This window comes from Schistocerca nitens, chromosome 2 (genome assembly GCF_023898315.1).
Source record: "Schistocerca nitens isolate TAMUIC-IGC-003100 chromosome 2, iqSchNite1.1, whole genome shotgun sequence".
NCBI lineage: Eukaryota > Metazoa > Arthropoda > Insecta > Orthoptera > Acrididae > Schistocerca > Schistocerca nitens.
Window position 1 is genome coordinate 274,636,520 of NC_064615.1, and position 19,375 is coordinate 274,655,894.

General features: G+C 48.1%; 1 protein-coding gene across 1 annotated transcript in view; it reads right to left on the reverse strand.

Annotated features, from left to right (window-relative positions):
- The window catches only part of LOC126236018 (NAD kinase-like), a 546,376-nt gene that overhangs the window by 467,277 nt on the left and 59,724 nt on the right, over positions 1-19,375 (reverse strand). The window lies entirely within an intron of this gene.

A 19,375-nucleotide genomic window follows, 5' to 3' on the forward strand; every position in this document is an offset into this window, starting at 1 on the left:
CACACACACACACACACACACCCGATGGATGATTCGAACCTCCGCCGGGATCAGCCACACAGTCCGTGACTGCAGCGCCTCAGACCTCTCGGCTAATCCAGCGCGGCAGATGGTAGTCACTGGGCGCAAGATCGGGGCTGTACGGAGGTCAGATTCACCCAGAAAAGTGAAGTTTAAGCAAACAATTTCTGCCCGGAAAATCATGTGCACAGTTTTTTTGGGACAGAAAAGGAGTACTGCTTGTGGAATTTCTGCCCCGCAATGAGACAATGCAACAGCTTACTGTAAGACATTGCACAATCTTCGCCGTTCAATTCGGAACAAAAGACGTGGCAAGTTGAGCAAGGGCATCGTTTTGCTGCAAGACAATGCCCGTCCGCATGCGGCAAATCAGACCAACGATCTCGTCACATCTTTTCGATAGGAAACTCTAGATCATCCTCCGTACAGCCCCGAGCTTGCGCCCAGTGACTACCATCTGTTCCTACACTTGAAGAAACACCTGGGCGGTCAGCGTCTTCAAGACGATGACGAAGTAAAAAAAGAGGTGATGCACTGGTTAACAAGTCAGGCGGCAGATTTCTATGAGGAAGGTATTCAAAAACTGGTACAACGTTATGACAAGTGCCTCAACATTGACGCAAATTACGTAGAAAAGTAGATTAAGGTAGAGGCTTTCATGTAAAAATAAAATTATTGAGATATCTTAGCACGTCTTTTTTTTTTTAATTTCAAAACAGTACGTACTTAAAAAAACACGCCTCGTAACTTATTGTTGGTGGTGGTAACCGTCATCATCGTCGTGATGGAACTGGCATGCAGCTGGTAGCTGTACGCATAAAGTTCGACACCGAGCAAAGCGCCTTCAACCTGTGATGACGATCCTCGCCTTCAGCGGATTCGCTGCCTTCGTAACGCTTCTGGTCACCACTTCTGGCCAGCTCTCGACCTCCGCTCGTATCTGAGGAAGGTTCATCTCTTCACGTCTAAGACGTGCACCCTCGAGATCGGCATTAGCCCTACGCGTCGACTGCACAGACACACACGGGCAGAACCACCGGCTGCGGCGCGTCTCCACAGAGTGCCACCGGAGCGCGTCCGGGTATTCCCCAGGGCCGGCGGCGCCTGTTGTGTATATCTGGCAGCCGATCGCATCCGGCTGGGGAATCCCCGCGGCCTCGCAGACGCGTCCGCCGAGCACCGATCCCGCGACCCGTCCTCTCACAGCGCACCGCCTCCCATTCGCAACTTGCACACACCGTGTTCAGTCGAAACAGGCGTCGCAGGGAACAGGCCGTTATTTAATTCAGGAGTTGGACAATACTATGGAAACACGAAGAGAAGTGCATGCTCGATCATAAATGTAGATAGTAGTTGCGCTGTCGTATTTGATCACGAACGACACCTCCACGATGCCTTCGATTCGTCGCAATTGTTCAGGACACTGTTCTGTGTATTTGTGGGGGCATTATGCAGCAGCTAAGTGAATTCTAATGTCGACAAATTGGTGCTCGTATGGTGGTTCATTCTGTAACCAAGGTAACCGAAGTTTTCGGTGTCTCAAGCACCGTCCCGAAGATTTATATCGTATACAGACTAAGCCGAAAAACATCACCAGCTAAACTGCAATGAAGACGAAAGTGTGAGTTGAATGTCTGTGACGAAAAACAAACAATACAAAAGTCACTGGTTGGTTGATTCGGGGGACGAGACCAAACAGCGAGGTCATAGGTCCCATCGGATCAAGGGAGGATGTGGGAGGAAGTCGGTCGTGCCCTTTCAAAGGAACCATCCCGGCATTTGCCTCAAGCGATTTTGAGAAATCACGGGAAACCTGCACCTGCATGGCCCGACGCGGGTTTGAACCGTCGTCCTCCCGAATGCGAGTCCACTAACCCCTGCGCCACCTCGTTCGATCATGTCACTGCAGAACTGAATGTCGCACTCGCGAATCCGGTGAGCACCGAAATAACATAGGAGTAGTTCCGTAAGTTCAGAATTGCAGGACGAGCTGGTATTCCAGAATCACTTGTCAGTGATGCAAATGCCCGTAACAGAAAGACGCGGTGCCAAAGCCACAAAACGTCGACTATGGAGCAATCAAAGAAAGTCTTACGCAGTTTTCAACTTCTGGCCAAGATTACGTCCCAAGAGTGACACATGGCGGGGGTTCGGTGATGATTTGCGCAGCCATATCGTGGTGTTCTATGGGCCCATGATTACCCTGGAAGGTCGAATTACTGTCAAGGATTCTGTGACCCTTTTGGTTGATCAAGTCCATCCCATCCTACAATTTTTGTTCACCAATAGTGATCACGTGTTCCCAGACGACATAGCCCCTGTTCATACATCTTTCGCATCGTCCAGGACTGCCTTTGGGAGCACGATAATGAATTGTCACATCTCCCCTGCCGCGCGGGATTAGCCGAGCGGTCTAAGACGCTGCAGTAATGGACTGTGCGGCTGGTCCCGGCGGAGGTTCGAGTCCTCCCTCGGGCATGGGTGTGTGTGATTGTCCTTAGGATAATTTAGGTTATGTAGTGTGTAAGCTTAGTGACTGATGACCTTAGCAGTTAAGTCCCATAAGATTTCACACACATTTGAACATTTGAACATTTGAACATCTCCCCTGGCTACCAGTCAGCACATCCCGATGTTACTGAGATTTTCTGTGGTCTACTTTGGAGAGGAGAGTGTGTGATCACTATCCTCCTTAATCATCGTTACCTGAACTTGTCTGAATTTTGCATGTGGGATGCCGTAAGATTCCCTTGAAAACGATAGACGAACTTTTTCCCCTTCCGAGACGAATGGAATTTGTTTTGAATGCTAATGGGTTTTCTACACCGTATTACACATGGTAATGTGTTTTTGGTGTTTCCGTATTGCTGTCCACCTCCTTCATTTCACGCCATTGAAGAGTTCGTGCAATCAGAGCTCGCAGCGTCACACCAGAACTGTCTCCTGTTGGGCCGGCCGCGGTGGTCTCGCGGTTCTAGGCGCTCAGTCCGGAGCCGCGCGACTGCTACGGTCGCAGGTTCGAATCCTGCCTCGGGCATGGATGTGTGTGATGTCCTTAGGTTAGTTAGGTTTAAGTAGTTCTAAGTTCTAGGGGACTGATGACCACAGATATTAAGTCCCATAGTGCTCAGAGCCATTTGAACCATTTTTTTTTGTCTCCTGTTGGCAGTGCGCCACAACGAAGCGTCAGCTCACTTGCAGTGCTGTAGTAGAGGGGCGTACGAGTACACAGGGCACAGCCGGCAGTCCGTTTATCCCGGTGACCGCGATAGCGATGGGAAAAACCGACCTGTTAAAGCCGATACCAGTATTTTAGCACTGAATAACCGGTAGTTGTTTGGTGTCGGACCTAACAGTAGCGCTACTTTAAACCATGAAAGTAAATGGATTGCGTTATTTGGAAATTTGTGGTAAGATCTTATGAGACCAAACTGCTGAGGTCATCAGTCTCTAAGTGTAAGCGATACTTAAACTAACTTACGCTAAAGGCAACACATACACCCATGCCCGAGGGAGGACTCGAACCTTCGACGGGGGTAGCCGCGCGAACCGTGAGAAGACGCCTACGACCTCGCGGCTATCCCGCGCGGCGATTGCGTTATACCGTCGCCATAGGGGCGGGGGCGGAGCAGGGGAGTGGAGGTGGGGGGTGGAGGTGGGGGGTGGCATGGCTGCGGATAACGCAGTCTGTTTACGCATGTCCATCACAGTAATTGTAGGTTTGAGGGACTTCGGCCGTTCACTTAGGTAATAAAATGGAATACCTACAGCCGCCCTGACGATATTATCTATTATATAGCAACAAGTTTCGGTGCTTCAGGACACCACCTTCAGGCTTTAACTGACGCTGAGCAGGTTAACTCCATACGTATACATGATTCATCACGGCTAACATCTATAAACTGGTTTTCACAGACTACCTGTAACAACGATATTGTGTCTCCAACCATTCAATTGGTAGTTGCTGGTTGGAGACACAACATCGTTGTTACTAAGTGTATCACATGCGCATGTTTGATATACGGAGGTATGCTCTCCCCATGGAAAAACTTTGGTTAGGACGACCTCCGAATCAACATTTCAAATACATTTACCGTAAAAAGTTTCCATACTCAAGCAAGACTTCGTATATTTCAGTTAAAACTCGGTGTTGTACCGAGATTCGTACCCGGAACTCATTCCTTTGTGAGGAGTGCTCTGTTCTGCTTGGCACTGCATCCTGCCCTTCGCTTTCGGAAGCTGGGAGAACGATGCTGGAAAACGGCGAAGTAGAAACTTGGATCGGTAAACATCTCGGTTTATCTTCACTGTCCAACTCGTGGAGTTCTACGTCCAGGGTAACAGCACGCAAGCGTTTACAAACAGCCCGTCGTGGCAACACCTAAACTGTGCAGATTTTCGAACCCGCTGCTCCTTTGTTAGGAGCGACGACTCACATCACAATAATTACCAGTACTAACTGCAACAATGAGATTATAAATAACAGCTAACCTGAAGAATAAAATACGATTTTCTTTTTCCTTCTGTTTTGCCTTGTGAATAACACAAGGGTCACATACGTATCTTATGACACAGCTGGGAGTTTTGGAGAACCTTTTATTAGTTATCTATGGCTCAAAAGAAGAAAAATCTGTTATTCTTAAGAAACCGACACGTACAGCAATTTAATAAGAATACAAGTATAGTTACTTACTACTAATACGGAGCTCCCTCCATTGTTGTTCGGAGCACTTACCTGAAAACAAAAAAGGATGACCGTTTAAAAATCGATCTTCACGCAAGCACACAGGACATCGATATGGTGCGAAACAATGAAATATAGAAATGAATCAAAATAATTTATTAATAAAGGCAATACATTCTTCAAATGAGTTAGCGACCATTATCAATTTTTAGGAATGATACCGCTTACACAACGTAATGTATTTTTATTATTATTATCACACTAGCGACTTGTTTCCGATACTGCCATCACCAGGTCCAAAACACAGAGCCTGGTGAAACAAAGTCCAGTGTCAGCTGCAATGAAACCCACGCAGATTGCTACGAGTTGAGATAAATTCTAAACTTAAAAGACAAGACAAGCAGCAGAGTGCACTTTCATACATACTGCAAAGGAAACATCGTACATAAAGTCCCGGACTGATGCCTTGGCCCCATCCTCCAGCACGCTTCAGAGCCGGTTTTGCGAGAGGTTTCACTGGCAATTTTAACGCGCCTGATACCACTAAGATCTACACATACCCCGGCATAAACTCAATCAAGAAATACAAGGAATGCACAGCACTATACTATTATATACTGTACAGAACAGGGCGGAGAGTGTGTCCGCCGGCGTTGTTTTGCGCGTTTTGGTGATGACATTTTACAAGCTTATTTACTGGTTCAAAATGGCTCTGAGCACTATGCGACTTAACACCTATGGTCATCAGTCAAGCTTATTTACTATTGTGAAAGTATTTTCAAGGGTAGTGAGGTAACAAATCGATTAAATCATAATGCTCGTATATTATTACTCCTTAATGAACCACTGGAGACCGTGATTCCTTTACATCAAATTACTCAGGAAACATCCCTGAACAACCTCCGAAATTTTGTCGGTGACGTTTGCGGTTCACTCTTTCTATATCTATAAAAGACCCGGCGAACAATATCCGTAACCCTATTATTCATAGACGACACAGTTCTGTACAAGGAGCTGAGCCTAAATAAATTTCCCACGAAACACAGATAGACTCGTACCTGACCATGACCTGCTGGTGCAGAGACTTGTGCGTCCGTCTTGTGACTGGTTTGATGCGTCATGTCAAGTCTTCTTCTCCTGTATCATTAAGATCGGAATGAAAAAAGGACACACAGAAAGCTCTCCGCTGGTTTCCAAAAGGTTAACAAAACGCCGGGACATTAGAAGACACGCAGGGACCACATTTCTGAATACAGATGAAAACTATAATGCATCAGAATGTTGGCTGGACAGAACTAACGATGCCACACCTTAGCTTTGATTTGTGACGTACTAATGCTGCGGCGTGTGACGCCATACCTTTGCAAAAAGAGATAGAAATGAACACTTACAATATTTATTTTGCTTCTATATTATTTTCTTGAATATAAGTTTGGTGATAGATTAATCTGTAGCGTAGTACGACGTCCAGGTTAGAATGAAATGTGACAGTTCGGTTTTGATTTGGGCTAGCGAACGAATGTAGGCCTCATGCGATGAGAGTGGATAACGTCGGAAACTGCATTAGGCTGTTCGCGGAAGATGATGATACGTACAGAGAAGTCGCAACTATAGAAAACTGTACAGAAATGGAAGATGATCTGCGAAGGATCGGTGCTTGGTGCAGGAGCTGTCAGTGATCTTAAACATAAAAAAATATACCGCGCGTAAACAGGTGAAGAGGCCGTTACGGTATGATTACACGACTGCTGAACAATTACTGGAAGCAGTCGCATTCATCTGGTGGTATGGGTACGCAGCGATTTAAAGTGGAATTTCGAAGAAAGGCATATGCCAGACTCAGAGTCATTGGAAGAATTCTCAGGAAGTGTTGTCCACCCACAAAGGAGGTTGCTTACAATACCGTCTTTCGACCAATAATCTATACTATTCGTCATTCTGGGGCCTGTGCCAGATAGAAGTGATAGAGGAAATACAGAAGATCCAAAGAAGAGCAGCGCGTTTCGTCACAGATTAGTAAGCGCGAAAAGGACCAATAAATATTAAATAATCTCTCCTAGCCCTATACCGATTCCTAGCACCATACAGATACCCCTGAGAATTTGTGCTTGTGAATTTTTAATAGCTATGACTCTACCCGTAAAACTGACAACGTGTGAAAGACGTATGCAGCTGGTCACGCAATTTTCTGTACAAAATACTGACCTTCCACACAAACAAATGACTGAATACTCAAGTAATTTTGCATTTGTGGGCATCGTCACACATTGCTTATAAAACGGAATACAAACTGTCGCTAAAACGAGGCAAGGTTCCTTTGTTGTTCATATACCCTTAAGGGAACCACTACGCTCACCTTTGCATCCCCAACTAAGGCTGCAATACGTACGTATTTTCCTGGACTGGTCCTGGTTTTCCGGGCGTACAGAGGCATACTGGAGGAGTTCTATATAACTATCCGGGGTAAACTTGGACCTTTTTTCGTGCCTGTGGAAATTAGATTGATTGGAAATAGATTGTAATAAACTTTAGTTAAAATTCATTACATTCGGAACTAACTAAAGATAGTTTCTTCGTTTTAGTCTACTAAAAACGCATCGCCAATTACGCTTAGCCGCTCTCCTATGTGCATACGGAATGTTTCAAAACTGTGTTTACAACTTTGATCACGTATATTTTAGAAATGGGAATAGGTAGAAGGGTCCGGTTTGCGGCATAATGTTCACAGAACGGACCTAAAGCTGTTTTTTTCTTCTTATTTTCCCATGCTAGTCATCGACTGACCACCCTCCAGTAGCTGACACAGAGTGTGGAATGGTTAGTACAGACCAGATCTGACACCCAGGTCCTTCGGAACCCCATTACATTCTTTCCTTCTGGCGGGATTTGCATGAACTGTGAGCTCGCATCAGAGCAGCAATAGCACACTTTAATGAGGACATCCTAGGCCCGACATGGAACTGAAATATCGCTTAGATTATCTGTGTGCTACAGACTGCGCACGCATTTAACCCTGTGGTGTATGAATTTCACTGCAGTGGACAACTTTTCATGGTCAATTCTCTGCGTTTTCAATCAGTCATGAGACTGCAAATGCATGCAGGACACAACACCAGTAGGGAGTGCCCACTGCAGTGAACTGTGTGCATTTGCAGTCTCAGGACTGATTGAAAATGCCAAAGAAGCCACCATTAACGCCTGTCCACTGTAGTGGACACTATGCGCCACAGGGTTAAGGTGACCATCCATCACCCCGTCCTCCATTTTTTCGTGACAGCCACGTTTTTTCTAGTTCTGTCCCACATTCCTTCAAAAGCAATTCGGGACACCTATTTGTCCCGGATTTGACAATTATGAAGCGATTTATCCCAAGCTGTATATTCATTTCACCTATATTACTACGCTGTTACTGAATGGATATTCTCCCAAATGAGTAATGTATGCAGCAGTGAATAAAGATATTTTGCTACTGACACTACGAAAGCAGTGGTAGTAACTAGAGTGAATTATTATGAAACTTCAATGTTTTTATAAGACTGTTGCAGAATACAGACATGCTGATGAAAATTTACAGCACTGATCGATACGGTATGCCTGCTCGCACTCCATCTTATAAGGTATTAATAAAATATAAATTAATGTACTTTTTACACCAAATTAAAATGATGGTTTGAATTTAGTACGTTCAATTCAGACATATCAAAATTTTTTAATGAGTACCGAATTTGGCTTTAGAAAATATGGTCACCTTCACACACTGAACTCTGTTAAGTGATTACTAGAACCTTAGGTGTATATGAACGTTACGCCGCAAACCGCGCTTTTCTGCCTATCCTCATTTCTGAAATATATGTGGTCAAAGTCGTAAAGACAATTTTGGAATACCCTGTATTTTCCATACTTCTTTATTGAGACAATGAGAAGCCGCCCTCAAAACAACTGGAGTCTTAAATGTCATTTGCCGTCTACCCATCGAGCCGTATAACACTGATATCATTTACATTCATATTCCTTACTGCAAGTTAGTATTGCATGTGAATATGAACGTCTCTATAATGCGCTTTCGTAAATCCTTGTTACTCTTATCTGTAATTTATATCTGCTGATCGGTAGGAGGCGCTCGACCGCCGGCATTGTTAGCTCTGAAACGCAAGCGAGAAAACATTCCCCATCCCATGTGCCCGCTCCCCGACATCATGGCTACCGGTCAACTTATCCTATACAAACTGTTTGTGTCCGATTTGACCCACATGTCCGGGGTTTTCGAAGTATTTGTCTGGAGTCGGCAATTTAAGTGATGGCAGGCCTACTGCAGTGGAACAATTTAATCCACAACGGCATATGAATCAGTTTTTAACGATGAAAAGAAAAATTACGCCATTCAGTTCATAATTAAATGAATATGTGTACCGCTTACGGTAACTTTGGCATAGGTCGCGCGGGTTTGCCGTGCGCTCTGGGGCATCTTGCCACGTTCCGCGCGGCTGCCTCCGTCGGAGGTTTGAGTCCTCCCTCGGGTATGAGTCTGTGTGTTGTCCTTAGCGTAAGCTTAAGTTACACTAAATAGTGTGTACGTTTAGGGACCGAAGACCTCAGCAGTTTGGTCCCATAAGATCTTATCACGAATTTCCAATTTCCTTTGGCATATCTTCACTTAGGACTACCCCCTGTCACTATAATGTAGCACTGTTTTAGTTCAGCTAATTACAGTATCGCAGACTGGTTTCACTCAGAAGAATGAACGGATAGCTCTGTCAGCTAAAAACAACGAAGAGCGGTTTCAGTTAAAAGAATGAGTACGTGGTTCAACCGACAGAGAAACTTCTGACTGTTTTCACTTGAAAAGAAAAATGGTTCAAATGGCTCTGAGCACTATGGGACTTAACTGCTGAGGTCATCAGTCCCCTATAACTTAGAACTACTTAAACTTAACTAACCTAAGGACATCACACACATCCATGCCCGAGGCACTGATTTCGAGTTAATATGTGTAGTGCTTATGTGTAATCACCTCACGGGCTATGAAAGGTGTCCTAATTTTTCTTTTCCTTCCTTACGTCACTGTGTTTACATGATCACTGACTGGAAATGGTTATGTTCGGCTACATAGAGACCATTTGCAGCTATTCTGGATTTTATGTTGCGAAACAACGACGCAATTTTTATAGACGACAATGCGCCATGTTCACCGGGTCAAAATTGCTCGAGACTGGTTTGAAGAACATTTTGGACTGTTCGAGGGAATGATTTGGCCATCCAGATCTCCCGACATGAATCCCATCGAACATTATGGGACATAATCTAGAGGTACTTTCGTGCACAAAATCCTGCAGTGGCAACGCTTTCGCAGTGGACAGCTATAGAGGCAGGGTGGCTCAGTATTTCTGGAGGCGACTTCCGATGACGTTGTCGAGTCAATGCCACGTAGACCTGCTGCAGTACGCCGGGCGAAATGAGGTCCGACACGATAGGGTATCACACACATCCATGCCCGAGGCAGGATTCGAACCTGCGACCACAGCGCGACCACAGCGGTCGCGCGGTTCCAGACTTAAGCGCCTAGAACCGCTCTGCCACACCGGCCGGCCTCACTTGAAAGGAAAGAATGAATAATTTAGTCAATATGCGAAGCTACAACGGTGTCGAATCTTTTCATTCGATTGCTCCCACTGGCTGCTTTCACTGGAAAAAATAAAAAATAAAAGAATAATAATCCAACAGACAGGTAAAACTACAGCCGACTGACACGATCGTTTTTATTCGGTTGCTCTCAAAGATTGGTTTCATTCAATAGAATGAATGAGTCGTCCGACCAACTGAACGATTGTTTTTATTCGGTTGCTCCGACAGATTGGTTTCTCTCGAAATAGTGAACGAATAGTCCAACCGACCGAATCGATTGTTTTCGTTCGGTTACTCCCACGGACGAGTTTCACTCAAAATAATGAATGAATGAATAATTCAACAGAGACGTATAACTACAAGAGAATGAGTCGACTGTTTTCCAACAACCGAATGAATCCGTCGCTTTGATTCGGTTGTTCCCACCAGTAAGAGCGAGTGTAGGGCGACGGGGAGGCCCCTCGTGGGCAGCGGTAAGTGTGTCGGGCGGGGCGGGACGAGGTGCCCGGAAGCTCCGCCCGCCGGAATGCCGCGATTACGCACGCCGCACACGCCGGTGCGTGCTGCGTGTGGGCACGCGCCGAAGCAGGCGTGGGCGGGCCCCGCGAGCTACCGCGGCCGGTGAGCCGTTCCCAGCTGCGTCACACTTACCAAGCTTAGTGTTCCATCTCAGCCGCAGTCTTCTCCGTCGGTTCAGAGTTCAGAATAACGTATTAAATCACAGACTCACCTCAAAGCTACAAGGGCGACTTGCCTCTCACTGCAGCTGTCTGATTACTCATACACGAGGGATGGAGGAGTGGCAACTACACTACTGGCCATTCAAATTGCTACACCACGAAGATGACGTGCTACAGACGCGAAATTTAACCGGCAGGAAGAAGATGCTGTGATATGCAAATGATTGGTTTTTCAGAGCATTCACAAAAGGTTGGCGCCGGTGGCAACACCTACAACGTGCTGCCTTTAAAGGAAAGTTTCCAACCGATTTCTCATACACAAACAGCAGTTGACCGGCGTTGCCTGGTGAAACGTTGTTGTGATGCCTCGTGTGAGGAGGAGAAATGCGTACCATCACATTTACGACTTTGATAAAAGTCGGATTGTAGCCCATCGCGATTGCGGTTTATCGTATCGCGGCATTGCTGCTCGCGTTGGTCGAGATCCAATGACTGTTAGCAGAATATGGAATCGGTGGGTTCAGGACCGTAATACGGAACGCCGCGCTGGTGGATTACAGCGCCCTCGTATCACTAGCAGTCGAGATGACAGGCATCTTATCCGCATGGCTGTAACGGATCGTGCAGCCACGTCTCGATCCCTGAGTCAACAAATGGGGACGTTTGCAAGACAACAACCATCTACACGGACAGTTCGACGACGTATGCAGCAGCATGGAGTATCAGCTCGGAGACCGTGGCTGCGGTTACCCTTGACGCTGCATCACAGGCAGTAGCGCCTGCGATGGTGTACTCAACGACGAACTTGGGTGCACGAATGGCAAAACGTCATTTTTTCGGATGAATCCAGGTTCTGTTTACAGCATCACGATGCTCGCATCCGTGTTTGGCGACATCGTGGTGAACGCACATTGGAAGCGTGTATTCGTTAATGCCATATTGGCATATCACCTGGTGCCATTGGTTACACGTCTCAGTCACCTCTTGTTCGCATTGACGGCACTTTGAACAATGGACGTTACATTTCAGATGTGTTACGACCCGTGGCTCTACCCTTCATTCGATCCCTGCGAAACCCTACATTTCAGCAGGATAATGCACGACCGCATGATGCGGGTCCTGTACTGGCCTTTCTGGATACAGAAAATGTTCGACTGCTGCCCTGGCCAGCACGTTCTCCAGATCTCTCACCAATTTAAAACGTGTGTGTGTTGGGGCTTGTGGGCGCTCAACATCGAGGTCATCAGCGCCCTGACACACGTTAAAAGGAACGAATGTGGACAGACCTAATAAAACTGAAAAATACACTCAAAGAAAGCAGGAAAAGAAGGAAAATACTACATAAGAAAGTAAAACCGAAGGAAAGGGAAAACATAGCAACAAGAAAGCCACAGGAAATTGCCAGTGGCTGGCCACTTACATAAAATATGGGCGAGCTTGTCACACAGTGAACAAGTTAAAATCCTCTCCCTAAAATCTTTGTAAAAACATTTGACATGGGACAGAACTTTAAAACTTTAACCACATTGGTCCGAGTGTTGCCTAAAAGAGATGGCAGGTCCGCCGGCAAGTCAGCCGCGGCCCGCTGGTCAGAAAATAAAACGCAATCCAATAAAACGTGGCGCACAGTGACCTGGACGCCGCAAGCACCACACATTAGAGGGTCCTCTCGCCGGGGCAGGAAGCCTTGCGTCATAGGGCCGTGGCCTATTCGAAGCCTCGTGAGGAGAACCTCGTCCCGTCGATGGAGCTGAAAGGAAGTACACCACACACGCGTTGTGTGCTTGACTATATGGAGCTTATTGTCAGTCACTTCCAGCCACTCATCCTCCCACCGACGCATGACTCGTGAGCTCAACAGCGAGGTGAGTGCGTGCAAGGGGATAGCACAGAGATACTTGTGAATCGAGACACGCCTCCTTGGCTGCGAGATATGCCCTTTAATTCCCAGCAATGCTGACATGCCCCGGAACCCAGCAGAAAGCTAAAACCTTCCGCAGTCGCTGTAGTCGGAGGAGGGCATCCTGGATGGTCTGGACTATTTTGTCTGCCGGATACAAACGTTGCAATGTGTGAAGGGCACTGAGTGAATCGGAACAGACAAGAAATTTAGGAGAGGAAGAAAGTCTCATCTGCTCCAGTGCCCGCAAGATCGCAGACAATTCTGCATTAAAGACAGTAAAAGTCTGAGGCAGTCGGACCTTGAGGACACGATCCGGAGAAACAACTGAGCAACCCACGGAATCCCCTTGTTTCGACCCATCCGTAAAAACAGCTACATAGTCGTGGTGCTCAGATAAAATGGCAGAAAATGCTGTATTAAAAACGCTGGCAGGAGTGAAATCTCTCTTGTACTGCAATAAATCTAGAATCACACCGGGCCTCTTCAGTAACCACGGTGGCAGGCGGTTAAAACCCAGGATTTGGGGTTGTACAGACTCCACACCGAGGGACTCAAGAACACGTTGCACACGGATCCCAAACGGCGACGTAGCCCGGGGGCGGCGGGAAAAAAGGCGGTCCAAAGGTGGATGGGCAACAAGACGGTGAGCAGGCGAGCTGGGAGCTGCAAGAAACTTAAAAGCCTGGCGCACCAGCAGGAGCTGCCGCCGGATGGTAAGTGGCGGTTCGCCAGCCTCAGCACAGAGGCTGAGTACGGGACTGGTCCGATAAGCACCCGTGGCCAGTCGAATCCCAGCATGGTGAACAGCGTCAAGGATCCGCAAATAAGACGGCCTCGCTGACCCATATCTGTGCACCCATAGTCCAGCCGTGAGCGCACAAAAACTCGATAAAACTGAAGGAGTCGCGCCCTGTCCGCTCCCCAAGACCTGTGGCTGAGGCACTTGAGGATGTTCAGTGCCTTCAGCGTTCTGGCTTTCAAGTCACGTAGGTGTGGCAACCACGACAACCTGGAGTCAAAAATTAGGCCCAGAAACCGCACTGTGTCTCTAAAATGTAGGACAGTATCCCCCATATGCAAGGCAGGCAACGTAAAAAGACGACGAGAACGATAAAAATGAACACAAACACACTTATCGGCAGAAAACCGAAAACCCGTCTTTGCAGCCCACTCCTCTAACCGCCGCACTGTTAGCAATTGACGGCTCGCGGTTGCAACATTAGAGGAGGAACAGAAAACAGCAAAGTCGTCCACAAACAAGGGCCGGCCGAAGTGGCTGCGCGGTTCTGGCGCTGCAGTCTGGAACCGCGAGACCGCTACGGTCGCAGGTTCGAATCCTGCCTCGGGCATGGATGGGTGTGATGTCCTTAGGTTAGTTAGGTTTAACTAGTTCTAAGTTCTAGGGGACTAATGACCTCAGCAGTTGAGTCCCATAGTGCTCAGAGCCATTTGAACCACAAACAAGGAGCACTGTACTGGACTCCTCACCGTAGACGTTATACTGTTGATGGCTATGGCAAAGAGGGTAACGCTTAAAACACTGCCCTGGGGGACACCGTTCTCTTGCTCAAAGCGATCAGACAGTGTGTTACCAACGCGGGTCCGAAAAAACCGCTGAGACAGGAAAGACCGAATGAAAATGGGGAGGTGGCCAAGAAAGCCCCATTGATGCAGTTGTGCAAGAATACAGTGTCTCCAAGTACTATCATATGCCTTACTGATATCAAAGAAGATACCGATACAGTGATGCTGACGGAGGAAAGCCTGCTGAATAGCCGCCTCGAGGAGGGTCAGGTTGTCGACTGTGGACCGAAATTTTCAGAATCCACACTGAAAGCGGCTAAGGAGCTGTCTGGTCTCTAGCAGCCAGACCAGACGACGGTTAACCATCCGTTCCAGGGTCTTTCCGACACAGCTTGTCAAGGCGATACTACGATAACTACTGGGACATGTGTCTCCTGGTTTGAGGAGAGGGATGAGGATTGCCGCCCTCCACGGGGTGGGGAACAGTCCTGTCTGCCATATGAGATTAAAACATTCGAGGAGGATTTCCTTTGACGCCGCTGGCAGATGTCGAAGCATGGAGTACCGGATGCGATCGTAACCTGGTGCAGTGTCAGAAGTCTCAGTAAGAGCCGAGTCAAGTTCCCACATGGAGAAAGGGGAGTTGTAGGCCTCAGAACTGTTCGACCGAAAGTCCAAGTTCGCTCTTTCGACAGTCGCACGGTATCGACGAAACGCTGGATCCTGGGTTGCAGTGGCAGTACTTTGTGCAAATTGCTCTGCCAGCGACTGAGCTATGGCTCTGGGTGTCGTTTGGAGGCATCCCTGGTTCAGGACTGCAGCTACTGGTAAACGGCTGCGTTTACCGGAAATCCTCCGGATGGCTTCCCATACTTTTGTGGAACAAGTGGAACGGTTGAAAGAGTCCAGAAACTCCTGCCATGACCTTTTCTTGCTCTCTTTAATGACACGGCGTGCCCTGGCTCTCGCGATACGAAAGGCGGTAAGATTGACCGCTGTTGGGCGGCATTTAAATCGGCGAAGAGCCGCACGCCTGTCCCGGATGGCTGAACGGCACTCTTCTGTCCACCAAGGCACAAGGCGCCGCTCAAGAGTGCCAGAAGACTGTGGTATGGACAGGTCAGCAGCATGGTGGATCACAAGCGTGATGTGATCCACCCATTCCTGTACGCTGTTGTGGCGGTCAAAGACAGCCAACCGAGTGAACAGTGGCCAGTTAGCCCTGCCAATCATCGACGATGGTGGCCGCTGCTCCAGCAATACACCATCCAGGAGATGAATGCGGATAAGGAAGTGATCGCTGGAATGTAGGTCGTCAATGACCTCCCAGTGAACGGAGTCAGTGAGGGTTGGAGAGCAGAAAGATAGGTCAATGGCTGAGAATGACCCTGTAGCACTAGAGAAATGAGTCGGAGTACCTGTGTTGAGGATGCACAACACTTGAGATGTTAGGAGGCTCTCCAAAATTCGACCACGAGCGCAAAGAGAAGTGGAGCCCCACAGGACATGATGGGCATTGAAGTCTCCCAGGAGGAGAAACGGGCGGGGGAGTTGGTCGATAAGATCTATGAGAGCCTCTAAGTTCACTGCAGCCAGAGGGGGTAAATAAAGGGAGCAAACGGTAAGCCTCCGACGGGAATAAATTTCAACTGCAACTGCTTGCAGGTCAGTATCCAGGGGGAGAGCAGAGGAGTGGTGGTCATTATTGACAAACACGGCGACTCCGCCTTTGGCCCTTTCTCCAGTCAGGTCATCTCGGCGATATAACGTATAGCCCCTTAGTACAGGAGCATCAGATGGTTTGAAATGCGTTTCCTGTAAACACAAGCACAGGGGGCGTTTTCGTGCTAGGAGGTTCAGTTCCTCCACATGTGCCCGGAATCCATTCATATTCCACTGTATAATGGGAGCCATCTAGCAGGGTGGAAGTACCTTCATTCTCACTTTCTGTCGGGGAGGAGAGCGCACAACAGGTAGAGACTCAGTTTTGGGGCGAGATGATTGCCCCAGTCTGACATCAACCTCCATCGCCTCAGAAGAGGAGTCGAGAGAGACGTCAGAGAGAATGACATCCACATCAGCAGACTGTATAACTTCAGTCTCCTTTAGTGGGCGAGTCTTCACCTTTGTCTTTGGCTTCGATTTTCTGGCCTGAGGTGGCATTGGAGCCAAAACCTCAGAAGCAGTAGGGGGTGTAGCAGCACCGGGCAGTGCACAAGACTGGACCCGGGAAGGGGCAGGAAGTTCCATGATGTCAGCTACCACAGCCTGGTCAGAAGGCCGGGGGGGGAGCAGCAGGCTGCACAGGAACGGCAGCAGCACACGTACATGGACAAGCGCAGGTGCTAGTGCTGACAGTAGCAACCTCCGTTTGTGTAGCGGCACCGGTTTTCAAGACTGGCTGTTTGAGAACGGAAGAAAAGGAAGCAGCGAACGTGGGCGGCTGCATGGACTTGTAAATTTTCTTCGCCTCACCATACGGGATGCGTTTTGTAGTCTTAAGTTCCTGGATCTTCCGTTCCTCAAGGAAAACTCTGCATTCCCTACTCCACACAGGGTGATCCCCAGAGCAGTTGACACACTTGGGAGGAGAGGAGCAACCAACTCAGTCATGGGCGGCTTTACCACAATTCCCGCAAGTGGCTTCCCCTCTACAGCCGAGAGTAGTGTGTCCAAAGTGTTGGCATTTAAAACACCGCATGGGATTGGGGTAATAAGGCCGTACACTGAGACGTAGGAAACCTGCCTTCACATGCTCTGGCAATTTCGTGCTGTTAAATGTAAGGATAAATGAGTCAGTCTTTATGAGAGTACCATCCACCCGTTTCATAACGTGTTGCACGTCGACAATTCCTTCCCGGGACCATTCAGCCTTCAGTTCGTCTTGGGGAATGTCAACGAGATCTCTGCAAGTCACAACACCCTTGCTGTAGTTCAAGGTGTTGTGAAATTCAGTCTCTATCGTAAACTCCCCAAGAAATAGTGCCTTCTGAAGGTTCTGGACTTGCTGGAAGCTAGATGTTTCAACCAACAAGGTGCCATTTCGCAAGCGCTTTACAGATTTTAATGTGCCAGCAATACCTTCTAAGCCTTTCTGGATATAAAATGGTGAAACTTTTTCGAAACTCCCATCTTTTCTTTTAATTATAAGAAACACATTCTGCGAAGCAGCATGCGTTTTGTTACTACTACCTGAACCAGGAGGGCTGGCTACACGAGTCCTCTTGTGAGATTGGGTGTTAGAACGTACCAGCGGCCCACCCTTTCCGCTGGGAGGAAAAGAAGAAAAGTTCGAGGGTTCCATCTCGGTCCCACGAGCAGCTAGGGAACTAGGAGTCCACCTAGACAGAGCCCCGCGTGCCTAGGTAAGCCTTATACAACTGAGGTGCGGCAGGTTCCCCAGAGGTTGCCCGCTAACGACTGTTCCACCTCAACAGCCATGCATCTCATAAGCGCGCAGCACACATTGAGATTGATGGGTCTTTTATAGAGGTTTATTCCATCCTCGCGATCCGGGCGGTCAAGCCAAGATCCCCATTCCCTGAGACACACAACGTTCCACCGCCGCGCCGCACGGTGGTCGCTGAAGTATGCCCAGAGCTCACGGTGACAGGGGACTGGCGGCGCTTACCAGTCCCCAGCTCAGGAACCCCGGGGTCGCCAAGCCCGTACCCAGCAAATGAATGCTGAGCCCTGGGGGCCCAATTTAAAACGTCTGGTCAACGGTGCTCGAGCAACTGGCTCGTCACAATACGCCAGTCACTACTCTTGATGAACTGTAGTTCAAATGGTTCAAATGGCTCTGAGCACTATGGGACTCAACTGCTGTGGTTATCAGTCCCCTAGGACTTAGAACTACTTAAACCTAACTAACCTAAGGACATCACACACATCCATGCCCGAGGCAGGATTCGAACCTGCGACCGTAGCAGCAGCGCGGCTCCGGACTGGAGCGCCTAGAACCGCACGGCCACCGCGGCCGGCGATGAACTGTAGTATCGTGTTGAAGCTGCATGGGCAGCTGTACCTGTACACGCCATCCTAGCTCTGTTTGACTCAATGCCCAGGCGTATCAAGGCCGATATTACGGCCGGGGGTGGTTGTTCTGGGCACTGATTTCTCAGGAACTAAGCACTCAAATTGCGTGAAAATGTTATCATGTCAGTTCTAGTGTAATATGCTTGTCCAATGAATCCCAGTTTATCACCTGCATTTTTTCTTGGTGTAGCAATTTTAATGGCCAGTAGTGTATTTACTCATGTATTTACTCACAACCGATACAAAAGAGTCACACGTTTGCACCTGTTACTGTCCTTCAAAGTAGTCACCAGCATTGTGTAGAACCCCTTGCCAGCGATGTGGAAGGCGTAGTATACCGTTAGCGGAGCCTGTTCTGTTGATGGTGCGAATGGAGCGGTCTGCTGCCTGTCGAATCTCTGGGACAGTTCTGAAGCAAATGCCATGAAGTGGTTCCTTCATCTTCGGAATCAAATCAAAGTATGGTGGATGGTACAGTAGCTCCCAGTCCCATCGACCGAACAGAGCAACCACAACTTGCGCTGTATGCGCCCGTGCATTGTGGTGCAAAATGATGGGTGGGTTGCGCAAAAAGTGTCGCCGCTTCTTTCGCAAAGCTGGTCGCAGGTGATGCTCCAAAAACGAACAGTAATACTGTGCATTGACGGTCTGCCGTGGAGCAACGTAATGCGTTAGGATAACACCATCACAGTCGTACACGAGAATCACCATGACTTTAGACTGCTCCACTCGCACCATCAACAGAACAGGCTCTGCTAACGGTATACTATGCCTTCCACTTCGCTGGCAACGGATTCTACACAACGCTGGTGACTACTTTGAAGGACAGTAACAGGGGCAAATATGTAACTCTTTTGTATCGGTTGGAATAAATAGTTGCCGCAATATTTAAGATCCATCCTC